This window comes from Nothoprocta perdicaria, unplaced genomic scaffold, assembly GCF_003342845.1.
Source record: "Nothoprocta perdicaria isolate Ctin4 unplaced genomic scaffold, notPer1 scaffold_109, whole genome shotgun sequence".
Taxonomy (NCBI): domain Eukaryota; kingdom Metazoa; phylum Chordata; class Aves; order Tinamiformes; family Tinamidae; genus Nothoprocta; species Nothoprocta perdicaria.
Genome location: NW_020454194.1, coordinates 810,473 through 826,532, shown reverse-complemented (window position 1 = coordinate 826,532; position 16,060 = coordinate 810,473). Strand labels below are relative to the sequence as shown.

The 16,060-nt window shown below is 41.0% G+C and overlaps 1 protein-coding gene across 1 annotated transcript in view; it reads right to left on the bottom strand.

Annotated features, from left to right (window-relative positions):
- Window positions 1-16,019, bottom strand: part of ARHGAP6 (Rho GTPase activating protein 6) — a 160,685-nt gene extending 144,666 nt beyond the window's left edge. The window contains exon 1 of the mRNA XM_026047260.1: window positions 15,981-16,019. The gene's annotated coding sequence lies outside the window, so the exon portion shown is untranslated. The remainder of the gene's footprint in view (window positions 1-15,980) is intronic.
- Window positions 16,020-16,060: the final 41 nt, after the last annotated feature.

The window sequence follows — 16,060 nt, the reverse complement described above, 5'->3', positions numbered from 1 at the left end:
AAAAAACCCACAGGAGCAAAACCACAGGTACTCAGCTTCTCCCTCCTCCTCTACTTCTGGAGGCAGTAAGTGACACTCTTTCAGGGGATGCTTCTTCAGGGGTACAGCTGAATAAAGTGGCTAAGGCACCTATTTAAGGATTAGAAATAGGAGGCAAGGAGGGAGGGGGAAAGGCCCTGGGGGTTGCATTCATCTGAATGGAGAACGCTGCAGTGTCCACAGCTGAGCTCAGGCTCCATTTATAGTTGGGGTGGCAGAGGGCATGGGACAGAGGACATTTTCTCCCTTTGACTTCTGGCCATGATAYGAGCTGCCATCAGTCAGCTCTCCCATGCAGTCGTCTGTCTTCCCCATGCATAAAAGCTCACACCTGAAGGAAGGAACAAGTGCAAAGCAGAGTCTCCAGGTAGACCTGCAGAATGAAGAAATCTACCACAGCAAAGAGTTTCCTTCTTCAGCTAAGTAAAATGAAGGGGGAGAGCATGGATAGCTATCAGGGCAGCATGAGTACAGAGTAAGCTAAAAGATCAGATTGCTACAAGAATAAATTTAGGCTATTACAAAAAAAAAAAAAAAAAAAGCACTTCTAAGAGCTTGCTGAATTTATGTATGGGATCTTCCATAGCTGCTCGCAGTAGAAAGGGGCTGGAATCCGTAACCCAGGAGGTCCCCTGGGAATTTTGACTCCTCAATACTGATCAAACTGAATTTTGTTAAATTTGCCACATATTTTCATTCCAAAGAAAYTGCTTTCCAGCTTTGAGCATGTATAAAGAACTCCAGCCTCAAAGGATGTTCTTATAAAAAGACATAGTCACATCAAAACACAGACAGTGTGAAGGTTTCTGTGAAACCTTTGGGGAAAGGCTCCGTCCCCTAATTTGCCAAACATGTGGGCAATAATTGCAGTAGTTTGTTTCCAGAGTGCTTTTACTGCTTGCTATACCCATTCTTTCTAAAGAGGAAAGAGATTCTCTGGGGAACAATAATTAATAGAGTCAGTCAAGAGATCATTTCCTCTGCCCCTCAGCTGTGTTAAATAGCACAAATCTCCAGGAAATAGAGTTAAGTGCGAGTGTTAAAAAGCATCCAGGACACTACCAGCAGGAGGAAGATGTATACTGAAGTAATAGGTGACATAGCCATGTTTAAAGCAGTGCAAGAATAGCACTCCTTTCGTCATTTTTCACTTCCTTTTCTTCATTCCCTTCTTCACTTCTTTCTTTCTCTTTTTTTTTTTTTTTTTTTTTTTTTTACAGCTTCCCTCAATGCTGAGTTTACATGAATTTCTTTTGAAATGACATGTAGACTTTAAGTACATGTTTCAGTGGTCAGTTAGAAAGCCTAACCTACATACATTTAGGAGCGTATAAACCAATGGAAGCATGAATGAGCCAGGAAACTACCAYACTCTTGACATAAATATAAAACCATTGGATTAAAAAGTGCCTTATAGGATCATCATTGTCTATCCCCATAACAAGGACAAAAGGTTATTCCCAAAACTACAGCTTGTGCTGTCAAAATTATATTTTTCTCTTTTTCCTTCATTTTTTCAGAGTTTTTTGCTTGTTTGTTTGTTTTTGGAAAGACAGAAATCTTCCACTGAGCAGAGAGGTTTTTAAWGGAAAGAATTTTAGAAAAATAAATATCCAAAACCCTCAGGTGATCACTTATAATACAAGCATTGAATACATTACAGCAATGAGGAGTGACTGTTAGATACTATGTTAGCAAATTAATCTTGCATGGTAACATGCAAGTTTCTATCTTGTGTACAAAATAAAAGCCAATGTAAATTCTTTGATTTTTTTTCAGATTGCCCTTTTTTAAGGAAAACTCTACCTTCACAAAGAAGCTGAAAAATGAATAACAGAAATTGATCCCAGAAAGGTAACTGAGATATCTTCTAGCAAGAGAGAACGACCTTTCTGTTAGGCTCTCGAGGGACCAACCAGCGAGGCTTCCCCTCTTGCTTGGCAGCTCTGCTGGCAACGTTATTTCACAGTGTGGTAAGTGGGTAATCTTGAGGATAACCTCAAGTGAAATGCTTCCAAAAGAGAAGAAATAAGACAGCAGTATACACACATAAACACAGCATTAAAATATACACAAATATGCAGCTAATGCCTTGTAATATATGTGCATGAGAAGGTTGTAAAWCAGACACACTTAAGATTACAACTTTCTCTTTTCCTGAACAAGTTCCTTGCTTTTAACATTGTTCCTTGCTAACATAATAGGAAGGGAGGTCTGCGTTCTCACTTGGCCTTCACCTTTGTGGGTCTGTCAACAAGGATGCCGCTAGACCAGAACATTTTATATGCATTTATAAATCAATCTTTGACTTTTCTTATCAGCAATGTTGAGCAAACTAAACTATAGCCAAAGTCTTTGGAAGCTAACAACCCCCTGCACTAGTGAAAACCAACCAAGTTTGTGGAGAAGACTCAAGATTCTCCAAACAGCCACAAGACGACAGTAATTTTTTTTCAGCCCTTGAGATTCAGCRCTATTTCTATAGAAGGAACTCCATTAAAGTGTTCTACACTCCCTCAGTCAGCCCARGCATCACGTAGGGGTGTGTGTCAGCAGCACAGCTGCTGCTAGTGCAGTGGTTGGCTGCAACGGCAGGGCAGAAGCTACAGAAGACACCTAGTAAAGCCCGAGTAAAAGTGCATTTAGTGGATCCCCTGAAACCCTGTGTTATTTTTCCTCCTCATTCAGAAGACATGAAAGCGCTAATACAGGCTGCTGTTTCTCACAGCAGGTCAATATGGTAGGGCAGTAATAGTCCTGACCTTCACTCCTCAATCAGTTTGCTTATTCACAACCATCCCAGAACTTCAGAGCACCATTTGCAGGGTATGAACTGCATGTGGTGCAACATGGACAGAAAGGATGATGCCTAATACAAAGAAATCTAATCTTAGGACACCAGTATAACAGAGACAAGCAGACACCTGTCTTTTGCTTCAAGCAGAACTCTGAGGAGATTTAAAGAAAGCTCACCATAAATCAGCCTCATTTCTCTATATGATGCTATAGGAAGAACCTGTTTTATTATCTGCTTATTTGGATTCTGCCTGAAAAAATAACTTACAGTTAAATATTTATCTAAACAGCTAAATATGCACTGTGATGAATCAGAATATTTATTGTTGGCTCGTTGCAGCCACCAAGTTTAAGTTGTAATTTAACTTGCTTTAAAACGAGCCCACAAAGAAAGCTAGAAGCAGTTTAAGAAAAATTAGAGAAAGAGAACAAATAGTAGGACACACCAATTCCTCATGATAACTCCTTTAAGGGCAGGCATTTATCCCAGAATAAATGTGACTTCTTATTTTCCCCCTTGCTTGATGGATTAATATCAATTTTACTGAGTTAACAGAAATCAATATAATATTACTCCTGCTTGACAAAATGTTTCATGCCAGAAGACAGCAAGATGAATCACGATGCAAATAACAAGATTATTTCCTGAAACCAAGGACATACACACTTCAGAGCTAYTGCAGCTGAATGTCCCAAAATGTTTTAGATGTTCCATAGATCAAGTACAGGTTCTGCTCCTAACAGTTTGTAAGATTTTTTTTTTAATTATTAAAAACTACAGTAACAATAGGCACAAAAAGGAGAACAGGCAAAATAATGGGCTTTATATTACATACAAGGACTTTTTAATAAACCATGAACTTGCATATATATATCATGTTCTAAAATGTTCACCTCTACTTGAAAATAAATGTGTTCACACATCACCTTTTCAGGCAAGAAACATTAGGCAACATATTTCTAGTGTTACTCTCTGTAGTTAACCATTGCATCAGATCTAACAAAGAGAACTCCAGCTTTGCACTAGAGATTGTCTATGATTTTAAGGGATACTCACAGGATATATTTTGCTTTAATGAGATTTACAAAGGGAATAGAATTCAAATGTCTTTTGATGACAATAAATTTACTGAATTCTCTAGAACTAAAATATACCACATAAAATCTCTATTTTCTACAATTGTGATAATAATACAGGACATATCATCTGCATACAAGGTACCCTAGGGAAGGAAAGAGAGTGCTTAATCTACAATGTGAGTTTTCACTATAAGAAACAAGTTATTAGGGGGAATTCTCTCGAAAAAAGACCAAAAATAATAAAAGTACAGTTTCAAAAGCCATCTAAATTTGCAGAGAATGTGAAACAAGCCTCAGAAGTATAAGTTAACCCAGTATTTTTTTACAGATGATTCATATGCCAGTGTGTAAGAAATGACTGCTGCAGATGAGTTTCTGCACAGTGTGCACGCAGGAAACTGGGGCATGCAGAAGAGCAGAATGATGCTCAGGAGAAAGGAAACACACAAATATAAATGGAAAGAGGAAGTGGATAAAGACCTAATTTAAACAAGCACCACATGAGGAATGCTAAGAATACTGAAACCATTCTCCCTGTTATTAAGCAGACATATGAATATTGGGATTTTTCAAAAGTAATAACTGAAGTCTGCTTTCAGGGATGAAGTCCAGACTTCAGTATAAGCAAAGTTACAGCATTTCCAAAAACATCAGAGAGAATCTTTACAAAATATACCATAAACACAATATCAATCCATGTAAAATGAAAACCTTACACTGGCCTAGTGCTCCTTCTATACTGGAGAATGTGGATTAACAAACTGAGTCTGAACACACACAGAACAGGAGAAATGAAAAACCCTGCTCCTTCCTGAGGCTTTTAGTGAAAATATAATTTGCAAAACTTCAGACAGTGAAATAAATAATTATCAATAGTCAACTGTATTACATTTATTTCTGAAGCCAAAAATGTATTGCAGACTAGATAACTGATAAAATGGTATAAATATTCCACTAAAAACAATACAGGATGAGATGGACTGAAAATGTGTTTTGGACAAAATCTTCTCAAAACAGTCGGGCTGACCATCTGTATTTCATAATGGCTCATTTTCTCATTTTCTTGAGAGAGACAGAATTTAAGTGAATTGAAAAATAATAAACAAAAGGCCATGCTAAGGAACAGGTTTCTAGAGGAAAGGAATTCAATGATGTTTCTCCAGTTGGAATTTCTTTTTCAGGCATAAATTCTACATAAAGGGCAAACAATCTAAACAACTGGCACAAAACAAACCAAAAGAAAGACACATGCAAACCTCGCTGAATGTTATAAGAATGTGAAGGCAAAAGGTACCATATTTATAGCCACAGATTGCAAMTGTAATGACTTCCTGGCAGCAGTATTTTTTGTCAAACCCTTCAGGGGTATATGCAGAGACAGGACAAAYTCACACACACTTGCTACTCTTTGCTCCCTGCATATTTCCAATTACTCTCTATTTAGCCTATGGACAGAAATCCTGCCCTTTACCTTTATCAGCCCTGCAGAAGGAGGAGGAATTGGAAACCAGTCTGACTGCTGCGGCACAGTCACAATTACGGGGTGTTTTGTAMGAGCAGCAATGCTTGAAAAAGAACCCGCCTGACCTTTCAGCTGCCCAGATTTACAGGACTGGCTGCTAGAAGAGACGTCTTTAAATTCAGCTAGGGAGCGCTCAGAGTCACCAGAAGGTAATAAAGCTGACAATCTGAAGTGTAACATCACTCTCACAATGTGTCTTAATGCCACTAAAACATATTTAAGGCCTTAAAATTATAAGGTATGGCTATGATGCACCAACGTAAATCCAGAGACAGGTGAATTTAGATGCCTAATTGGACATAAACTAAATGAAAAGGGATACAATCTTCTGTGACACAGTKTGGGAAAAGTCCAAATTTACCCTACTGCAGGAACAGCAACACTCCTGACACCAGGACTGCCTAGTTTATAAACACCAGGCATACCGTGACATCTTTGTTTTAACAGTCATAAATGCTGTTCTAGCCCTAAAGGATTTAAATTCTCTCTAGCTATTACACAGCTCTCTCTCGAAGGAAAATACACAGTTCAGGCACCACGGACAGCAAACAAAGYCTCCATATTCATACAGAAAGACAGAGACTCCCAAATTTCTCACATAGAGCAAAGCTTGCAGAGTCTACAAAGCTATCAAATAAAGCAGAACTTCTAGAAGCACTTCTAAGTCCTGGATCACCTCTGCTGGGATGACTGTTCTCCATTAGTCAGCCAGGAGGAGGGAGGATTTTCTCCAAAACATTAATAAACCAGAAGGTCATTTGCTGATCAGTAAGGGCAACAGCACCTTTGCTGTAAATAAATGAAAGCGACTCACACCTTCCTTGTTAAATTTAGTAACAAAAGCGTTTGATAGAATAATACAGTTACAGAAAACTGTACAACTGCATGGCTTGCCCTCTTTTACCTCTTCCTCCACTGTGATTCTGGTGAAGATTAATTATGCTCCATTGTAAAATTTTTATCATCTTAACTTCCCATAAATATATAATTCAGTATTACTTCACATGGGCTGTGTAATAGTGCATGGAAAATTTTGAGTAAAATGCAGATGTATTCTGGAACTAGGTAAGTAAGAGGTAAATAAAGCTCTCAACTTCACATGCAATTAGTCTGTTTTCCCATGGCCTTACACTGAATTTCTGATTTATGTCAAATTAAATCACACCTCTTGAATACATTTCAGGACAACAATATGCAGAAGAATTTCATAAATATTTATAGAGGATTTTTTATTGATGCTTCTCATCAGCTCTGAGAATAAAGCCAATCACTAGCAAGTGCCTATCTTCCAGCCAGCAAAGTCTAGCTGCAGGATCATGCAGCCCCATAAAAACAAAGGAGCCCAGGATCAGCTGCTTTTCAGGACCGTGTATCAAAACCAGTCCTGCTAAAAGGAAAATTTGTATGCCCTCAAGCTCAACAAATGGAGAATCTACCAGTTCCCAGAAATTTTCTTGTTGTTGAAGGCAAAAGACAAGAAACTGACCCAGCAAAAAAACCAATGATTTTAATTGCCAGGACATGCYGAGAACAGGACTGACTCCTGGCCACACAGCACAGGAGCACGTTAAATCTTTTGCCGTTTGCTCCTAGATGCTGTAGGCTTTTGCACACAGCAGGTAGCTGGCGATGAGCAAAGCAAAGCTCAGCTATGATATGATAGGGTACTGCATCACCGCCAGCTGGAGCCTCCTCTGCTCGTTCAGGAGTAGCCCCAAGCGGGCAGCACCAATGCAATTGAACCCTGAGGCTACCAGGACACAGGGCAGCAGCTCTGCAAAAGCCCATCTGCCATTTCTGAGTGGAACAGAAGTGCTAGGACATGTCCTAACACAGCTGTCAGTCACCCAAATGATGCCAAAATCCAATGCAGATGCAATGCACTAAGGATTTACTGTCCTGCCAGTAAAAACATGCCATTCAGATATTAACACATTCTCAAGACCTGAAGATCCTATAWCCCTTGCAGGAAGCATACAATGATCCTTAGGGATCAGACCCTCCCCAGTTTCATATTTACCTTTTCTCCTACAGGATGAGACAAATGGATCTGGGTCAAAACTCCCACCCTTGCTCTTYGGAGACATTGCAGAGGGCACTAAAYGTATGAGATTCAAGCAGCTGCAGTTCCGAAAAGCATCCACCTTCCAACAGCAGGCCAAATCATGCCCTTACTCTGCTACCACCTGCTTGTACCCACTGGTCCAGATGAGCTCAGATGCTGGAAGGAGCTATGAACCCAAATATGAAAGTCCCACAGGAAAGACCAGAAAAAGAAGCATCTAGATAAAGAAGGAACCAGATGCTSAGGGGATTCCCTGATTACTCACAGAGATCTCTGCTTACAAAAGAAAAAAACCCCCCAGCCTTGCCACAAGTTCTTCAGTACCACACTCTGCACAAAAATGAATCCCTCATTTGCTTTTATTTAAGATAATTTTCTTGGGAATAGGGAATGTTTCTGACATTCTATATGTACAGCTGCCATTAAGGGATACACAATCATGCAAATATTAATGATAGCCAGAAATGATATAGGACATGAACAATTTGCCACTGATGAAAAAAGAAGCATTTGAGGCCATGGCACCAATTAAAGGACAGTCTACCCAGAGGGTCCAAGGAATGTAAGACAGTTTGCCAAGAGAAATACATGGTGTGGCTTCTACAACAAGGCAGGAATGACCATTTGTTTGAAGACAAAAGACACATTAAAGCAATGCGAAAACCGGTTGTAAGCGCCTACAGTTTTCTTCCTACACAATGTGGGCTTTTCTTTTTTTTCATACAGCTAATACTAAATAATAAAGTCAATCAAGACCTACTCCCCAGGAAAGCGTGACTGTATTACTGAAATTTCTCGCAAGCTTAATATCCACCTATCAAATGATCATCTTCAGATTCGCAGCTTGYGATTAAAAAATAAAACTCTTTTTTTTTAAAAGCCTTAGGATATATATTTATAGAAACAGATTGGAAAAAAAAAACTTTGCAAATATTATATACTTATCAACACCAAGACAAGACAGATTTCAAGAGATACAGACCTAAGACATGAGTAGCCATGCATTTAAGATGTGTGGTTTCAAAAATGTTGATTGTCCACAGTAGACAAAAAGCCTGGCAGTAGATAAATCCAGTGAAATTACATAGTACAATACAATGATATGATCATAGGATCATCTACCTTCATGGCAATGTAGCAAAGATGTTTGTGAGTCAGATTCAGATAAAGTAATACACAAAAACATATAAAAATGTTATTTAAAAATAGCAAAATAAATTGTACAATGAAAGACCTGACAGTGTCTGTGATTGCCACAAAAACGTAAGTATSCAGCTATGCAATAACAACGACAACCTTGTAAGCAGCTAGAATTAACACTTAATTCTTCTGGCATACCTGAGGGCATCACAGTCTGAAAAGACCCAAACTTTACTCATGCTGCCTTTAGCAACSAAACACTATTGCAGTCGATAAAAGTACTGTTGTAATATCCGATTTCCCATTAGCAATTCCTAACACTCTTTTTGAGTTAGTAGAGGATATATTCCGGAAATCCTTTTAACTGTGCACAGTTGATAACGTCTTGGATAGTAACTGCTAGTAAGAAAAACATTTGTTATTTTTCTTTTTTGAGCCAGCCAGCCTTGATAAGACCCAGCCTTCTCCCCAAGGGAGCTTTAAGAGTTGACACTCCTTTAGGGAAAGTGAATGTGAACCACATGGTTATGTCAGCCAAGGCCTGCAAAAGATTCCTTTTGTAAGGAACACAATGTGTGCACACCTCTTTTATTCCTCAGACAAGAAAAAGCCATTTCATTTTCATGTCTGTAGTCTCAAATATCATACAAAGGCAGGAATAGTATGAAATTCGATCTTTGAATATGTCTCGTCCAAGCCACTGAGTTCAATTACACTTCTGCTAAAGAAACAGGTATTCCATTAGAGCAAGAGTGGAGAACAGCATTTCCATGGGAATACCAACCCATGGGTGACAATCGGAGGCACTTAGAAGGGAAGGGAAAGAAAAAAATGAGAAGTGTTTAAGAGGTCTTGTTAGCATGATATGTAAAACAGGTTGTTTCTTAGGTGCTATTTTGATTTCCAATTTAGAGTTGGATAAATTAGCTTCTTCAAAAGCTACGGCTAGCAAAAATATTTCATTGCTTTTTGTCAATAGAAACAAATATCACTAGAAAGGAATCTCCTAAAGTATTCATAATTCTTTCCTCACAGTACTATGCAAGGGCACTAGGACTTAAAAGGAAATTAAGGAGCACTTGATGATAAACAAAACTATTTAAATGTATCTGCAACCTAAGTCATCATTCATTTACATGGCTTCATTCTTCAGGCTGAAAAAATGTAAAAAGCCATGTACAAATTTCAAAAAAAGTTCTAGCAAATGGAACTGAAAGACAAAGCATAAGTCTGTAAAAGAAATACCTACCTCATGGAATCCGGCATTTTTACTTATAGATAGTTCTCTCATCAACCACCTGCACATCTGAACATCTTTTCAAAGCTCGCATCTATTTTCACTCACCAGTTCTTTCAGAAAGAGACATATTTTCACAGAACAGAAAAAAAAAAAAAAAGGAAGTAGAAGTACCCTGTTCAAAATCACAAAAGATGTGTGTGACAGAGCCTCAAATATCCTGTTCTTGCCTTGCACTTCAGCCGCATGGTCAACCCTCTTTCCAGAACTGCACAGACTACTGATTTTGACTGCATATGACCTTGCCACTTGCRTAGACTACCACAGTACTGTGACCTTGAAATCTCCTTTTAATAAGGGCTATTGCTAGTTGATTAAATCTCCTATCAAAGAAATGGATAAGCATGGGTTATACCAGAGACACAGATGTCTGTGTCAATTAATGATTCTGTGTCTCCTCAAATAAATATCCTCAAGCTCAAATCATACATAGTTTTACTGAGCAATATCTTTGCAACTATCACAAGAACTGTATTTACTTATTTACTATTACAAGAACTGTATGTTTGCTGCAGTGATAAACTACATGATGTAAAGAACAGGCAAAGAAATCAAATGAAAGGGAAGCTTTACCTCCTGCTGCCACTTCTAGTATCCCTAAGATCACCTCTGATCACAGACAGTGTCTGGGTCAGACTAATACAACCACATCAGCGCAGCTCTCCACCTGATCTCATAAGCCTTGACAAACTTGATCAGCATCTGTCTCCATCCTTCCTGCGGTCTCACAAACACACCCCCACATCTATATTTAGATGTGCCGTCACTGAGAGAAAGGAAGTTCATACTCACATGTGTGTGCAGGGCGCCAGAAATACATTGGCAGCCCAAGCACTGTTAAAAAATTGAAATTTTCATGAAATTTTCTAGGAGCCTGTGACACACATGAGAGCTCTTCACTTCCTCCCTTCCTCTCGGCTCTTCAGTGTTAGCTCACAACTGCTTGCATGGCTGTAGGAGCTGCCAACACTTGCTTCAAACTCCATCAGTATCAAAGTTTGGCCTTGGTCTTCACTACTGAGCAACACAACAGTGCTCAGTTCCTCTATTCATGTATGTTCCTTCAAGCTTAGCAATAAAAGCACTTTCTGAAWGCTGACACTTCTGCAACATGAATCACTGCTGCCCATGGACAACTCACCCAAATGAAGGAAAAAGGACTGGGCTCAACAGTGATCTCAATTTGTATCCCTTCAGCAAAGAAGTTCTACAGTCATGAAGTCAACCCAGGTCCTTGACGAATAAATCTGGGGAATCAGGTGCAGAAATATGAGCTTCTAATCACTCCTCTACTGTTAACTGCTACTCCTTTAATTTGCTTATTTGACCATGTTGAAAATATTCTTCAATTTCTTAATCTGAAACAAAACCTACAGGGTGACTTTTTTACCTAAGTAACTCAGCCTTTGAGAACTCCGAATATTAAAAAAATATGTTATTGTCTTCTGTAGAGCCAAGAAGCTTGATTTTTGTAGAAGWAAGGGCTTAGTCTAACATCAGTCAGCGCAGGAGGTACCATAGAGCTACTCTGCACATGCGCTGCTAGGCTCCTGCTCTGGTCTCCTCCTGAGCTGCTTCCTTATGGAGGACCCTTGGGAAGACAGACAAACCAGACAGGCTGTTTAGGCGAAGGCAGCCCATTCACAGCAGCTACTTTTCTAAAGGGCCACCCAGCTTTTTCTCAAAACATCAGTGGAGGGGGGAGGATCTGAGAAGCCCCAAGGAAGGAAAACAGCCTACGACCACGAGAACTATTTGTACAGTCTCAAGCTTGCTCCTGAAGAGCCTTGTTGAAAAGACAGGSCAGGAGCAGTCTAGTGGGCCAGACGAATGATCTTGGCAAGCCTCCTTCAGCCCTGGGGCCATCTCTTCAATGTGTTGCTTTAAAGAAAAAGAGGGAAGCTGCTGTTATTACTCCTGTAAGATAAATTACCTGTAGGATTTGCTACAATCACTGTAATAAATGGTGTCTGCTTGTGGCACATAATTTTGCTGTTAAAATCTGTGAGTGGCTGAAAGCTTGAGTCATCAGGCAACGTCTTGAAAACAGAAGGACAAGCAACTCTTTTAGTTTGTGGATTCTTGCAAAACACAATCACATCCACAGGAGGAGGTCAGTACTTGGCTCTTGCTCACAAACACATTTTTACTGTTCTAGTTTACAGTTTTAAAGTGTCACCACCAATCTCACCATTCCACTCTGAATTATTTTGTAATCTATTATTGTTACAAGTAACAACTAACGTAACTACAACTAGAATACTGGGGGGAAATACCTATTATCTTCTTTTTAATCCCTTCTGTGCTCCAGAAAGCGTTCTGTGGTTTACCAGTGCCCTAGTTTGCCTTGCGAACTGTTCTTTCGTTTCCTTCACYCTTCCACACAGTAGCAGACTTAGTATGGTAGAAACAAACTCAAAGCCCGAATGTCACACCAACAGAGGGTCAACTGGACACAGCCTGAGCCAAAACACAAAACAACAAAATGCCTCAAACACTACTGGAGCAAGGAAAAAATACATCTGCTCTCAAAATATTCAATGGGATGACATCTGAACTGGATACGAGCTCAGTATCCATACTGGAGTCACAGGCWTGAACTAATTAGTATTTATGCCTTCTCTTTGTCCTTTACAGACCCAAATGTCCCCTCCATCCAGTACGCAGCAGCAGCAGCAGCAACCTGGCAGAACTCCTGGTTCCTTCTCCAAGGAAGATTCATGCCTCCTGGCTTCAAAATAATCCTCTATAGTACTCCACAGGTCAAGGCAGGCACTTCCAAACCCCAGCAACTCTCCGTATAGTATCACTTACCAGTGCTTTAGCTAAAATATATGAAAAGCCATTCTTTCTTTCCTCTGTAAAACTGCTGCTAAGATGCAGGAAAACACACACACACACACACACACACACACACACAAATTTAGGATCCAATAGGAAGAAATCTCAAGTCATGAAGGTGATCGTCCCAKTTTTATAGAATCATAGAATCCTTAAGATTGGAAGGGACCTCTAGAGATCATCTAGTTCAACCTCTCTGCACACGCAGGGTCACTTAGAGCACATGGCACAGGGCTGCGTCCAACTCCTGGAATATCTGGAGTTTTAACATCAATTATGGGTACTGTAATACCTAAAACAGTCCATAAATCAGAGCGTATAGCAAAGATGAYTAATGGGCAGATTAGACAAACCTAGACATAAAAATTAAAGGCTACATCTTGGCTAGGCAGTATATAGTGAGATGGGATTTAATTAATGTCTGCATGTTTTCACTGAAATACTTTATGGATGCAAATGTGAGATACAATATGGATCAGAAAGGGAGACAAAATCTATGGGTTGGTTAAGTGATATATCTTGTGAGGAAAAAAGATCAGCTTAATCCATGTTAAGAGTGTAACTCTCCTTTCCTTCACAAATACATTTCTTTAGAAATATGTTTTTATTCTTCTTCCACTGGCTGATTTCTTCTAACCAACTTTTCACTGAAGAGCATTTAAGCTGTTTAAAATGAGCTCTTTGGTACCAGAGCTTTTGGACAATACAGCATCAGAGCATGACTAGAGCATAATAGCCAGTCCTCTCCCTCACAGCCAGCATACACAGGATAAACCACAACACTCATTACATGATCATAACGATAGAGTACATTCTCCATGAGTATAAACTATGCTTGCAAGTACATTATGAAATTCCAGAATCAAGTCAGCATCCAGGTTGATTTTGGCAATAGCTACATTACTATGTAATTATTGCTACTTCCCAGCAGCAGATTGCGGAGGAAGAAGCTGGCACTGAGAACGTGATAGACATATAGCCTTGATAGATAGATGAATTTCAGAAGTTTACAGTCAGGCTAGCTCTAGTACGCTCCTGAGGGACTGGATGACGTCGGGAGTGCTGCTGCAGCACATCTTCCAGTTTTGCTTCTTCTGAACAGTTCCCGTGCTCCAAGGCTGCCCCGAGAYGTGGACGAAAGTACCACAATGGGGAAGACTGGGGAGACTGGCTTCCAAAGCACACTCCAGATCCAAACTAATGCCTCCTTACGCTCTTTATATAAAAATTATGAAACTTTAATTATCAGTCTTAAAAGGCAAATGAAAAGCCCACCATAGAAATAGCTRTAATTTGTTCTGCCAACAAATTAATTGCTGCTAAAATACTATAACACTGTATAATTTTTATTTCATGGTTATCAAAACACTCCACTAACTTGGTTTGTATTTAGACCACGCAATTATTCAATGTTAAAAAGAATGGTACTAAGTTACATTTAAGCAGTAATTACTAAGGCCTCAATCCAACAAAGCTCTAAAGGCTTAGCCTATCTTCAGGTCAGAAAGCACTTGATTTCAATAAGACTGTTCTCAGTCCTAACATCAAGCATATGCATTCATTATGCAGAGTATCTGGAACCATATTCTCTCCCCAAGAAACAGCATCACCTGCAGAGTCCACCTTCCTCCTAGATGCAAGTGCTACTTACTACTAATGTTAGAAATATTTGAGGACCGTATTTTCACCTTTAATGCCRTATTGAGCAATCAAAGAACTGTGGTTCTACAAGGGTCCTCTGCCGTGGCTGGCCACCCTGCCTCTTTCTCTGCATGACTGCTGACTTGAGCTCAATACATTATCTGCCGCTGACTACAGGCAAGAGAACACACCGATACCCAACCGACAGAAACAATAATGTGTTTGTAAGAAGTAATTGATGGTAGACTGACAAGCACAACCACAGGAAGTAATAAAAGTTTCATGGAGCTAGCATGTGACATAACTGCTATCAGTCCTGCTACATGCCCGAATACGAACAGGGCAACTCTTCCATTCCAAGAATGCGGTCCTATTAATTTGATGCATGGCAGTTATTCAATGAATTAATTATCACTACCCACTTTTTAATGCAAAAAGCCAATTGCTGCTGTATGAATGTTTCAGACAAGCTACCAGTGCCTCTCTCTAGCAGCTCTAGCGTTCCTGCAGTAGCTGAGCGTACTCGAGGACAGCTGGAGCTGAGTGAGTGCAGGAGTATTTTTTATGAAAGACACTGCTAAAGAGAAGAAACTCTTCTAGAAACTCTTCTACTGCTAAAAGAGGAGAAAGTCTTCCAGACCATTCACATAATATTTAAGAAAAAGGCACGGGAAACTTAATCAAATGGCCAATATACTGAAGGAATCAAACAGAAGAAGGTGAGAAAAACACACCTTACACAAGCAAATATCAACTCAAGGGATAACGACTCTTCCCCTGCAGTTTTACTCACCAAAACTAGAAATGCAAGTCTGCTCAGACTCACTGTTCCCACAAAACTTCATCAACTGCAATCAAATTACCCCTTAGTTGCACCAGCGCGGAGGGCGGCTGTATCAGCCCTCCTGCCCTCTGACTCGCGCTCGGGTTCGTTGGGGCTTTCGGCAAGGAGGCYGTTGGCTGTTTTCATGTGGCTTTTTTTTTTTTTTTTCCTGCCTAAGCAACCGAGAAAATGCTCCTAATAAGGCTAGYAGAAAGGAAGTGGCTTTTCGGCAGCACGGGCTGCTGTGCACAAAATAACACAGCACCGGGCTAGGGCAGAGGATGCAACAGCAGCCACGCAGGAGGCGGCTCCCGAGCGCCCGCCGGGCACTGCTGCCCGACTCATCCCAGGACTTGCGAGTAGACAAGGGACAAATGTCCCACGCAAAGCGGTCCCCACGCCTCCCTCCACGCTCCTTGGGCACGGGGCTGCCCCGTGGGGCGCTTGGAGTGCCCTGCGGCCCCGCTCCCTCAGCGGGGCACCTCGCCCGCGGGCACGGGCGCGCGCTGAGCGGCGACCAAGCGCCCGGGGCGGGGAGGAAGGCGCCTGCCGCCCTCCTCTTCCTCCTCCTGCTCGGGACGCTGCCGCCTCGCCCCGCGCGGCGCCGCGGGAGATGCTGCAGCTGCGCGCCCCGCACACGCGCGGGCTCGGGGGGACACAGGGCCGCCCAGACCCGCGGGCGCTCGGCGCTGCCCGCCCGCGGCCGCGCACCCACCGCGCAGCCCCCCGCACCTACCGCGTAGCGCAGCGGCGGCCTCTCGCTGAACACCGCGTCCCCCATGGGCGCTGCGCGGCTCACTGCGCTCCCGCCGCCAG